The following is a 1,296-nucleotide window of genomic DNA, read 5'->3' as shown; positions in this document are numbered from 1 at the left end:
CAAAAAAATTATAAACTAAAATATAATGTGCTGGAATTCAGTATATATTCCATAGTAAAAATAGAAATTAAAATAAACTAAAAAACACATGAAAAATATAGTACTTTATATATGTTATTATCAAATGGGATAATGTTTACCCAGGACGGACAGTGTTTGATGGAGCTCCCTGATTAAAACAAGCTTGGAAGTAGGAGCAGCATCCACTTCCGAAAAAGATTGCCTCTGGAAAACCTATGAATTTGGAGAAACGATGGAAGTTATAAACATGTTCAGGTTTTTCATTCATAGGATTGCTACGAGTTGTCTACAACTCGATGGTACTTCACAAGAACAACAAATTAATCCTCTGTTGGAAAAGTCACACAGTCATCGCAGATCAAGTCCCTAGAGAAAGTGTATTCCTTCTGTTTTCCAGTCTCCAGCTCACTGCCAGACCCTTAATTTCTTTTTGCCAGCTCCCACGTTAGCCTTTGCAATCCCTCCATCTTCATCCTGCTCTTGGGATTCCTTGCTCTGTTTCCTTGACGTCTTTTTTTTCTCACACAGACCATGTCGTGCAAGTCTTTGTTTGGGTTTGTTTTTCTTCACATAACGCAAGGAGTCATAAGCCATGCCAAAGCCCATTGTCTTGTCACCACCAGAGTGGGTTCTGAATCCAAACAGAAAGATGGCATTGGGTGTGTTCATGTACATTTTTATTAGTTTTTCTCAAATTTTTGTTTAAGGAACTGTTGTCTTCTCAAGGTGAAGATCATCAGTAACTGTTTCTGCTGCAGGAGTCATTTGATTATAAACTTTCTTGTCTGGAGAGCCACTGTGATTAATGTTAAGTGAGAAAATTATATTCTAACATCAAAAGGTAATAGGGAAAATGAATTTTAAAAGAATACAACCTGTGTGCAGAACAGATTATCCAAGAGGCTGAGTTCTATGAGGAGAAATGTGAGGTTAGGATTGTAGAAGATCTATGAATAATCTGCATTATGTAGATGACACAACCCTGCTTACCAAAACTGAGGAGGACCTGAAATGCTGCTGCAGAGGATCAAGGACTGAAGCCTCCAATATGGATTGAGGCTCAATGTCAAGAATACAAAGATTCTCAGCACTGGACCAATTGGCAGCATCAGGATGGATGGTGAAGAGATTGAGATTGTACACAGCTTTAGTTTGCTTGGCTCCATAGTAAACAGTCTTGGCACCAGTAGCCAGACAATGAAAAGATGTATTGCAATGGGAAAGTCTGCTGTTAGGGGCCTCTCCAAAGTACTGAAGAGCAATGGTGCCTCTTTG

General features: G+C 38.9%; 1 pseudogene; it reads right to left on the bottom strand.

The window, feature by feature from the left end:
* Positions 1-426: 426 nt before the first annotated feature.
* LOC102851850 overlaps positions 427-1,296 on the bottom strand; it is a 4,671-nt pseudogene continuing 3,801 nt past the window's right edge.

This window comes from Elephantulus edwardii, unplaced genomic scaffold (genome assembly GCF_000299155.1).
Source record: "Elephantulus edwardii isolate Elephantulus edwardi_28Jun2011 unplaced genomic scaffold, EleEdw1.0 scaffold00125, whole genome shotgun sequence".
Lineage (NCBI taxonomy): Eukaryota > Metazoa > Chordata > Mammalia > Macroscelidea > Macroscelididae > Elephantulus > Elephantulus edwardii.
The sequence above is the reverse complement of the archived record's forward strand: the minus strand, read 5'-3'. Positions and strand labels throughout refer to the sequence as shown.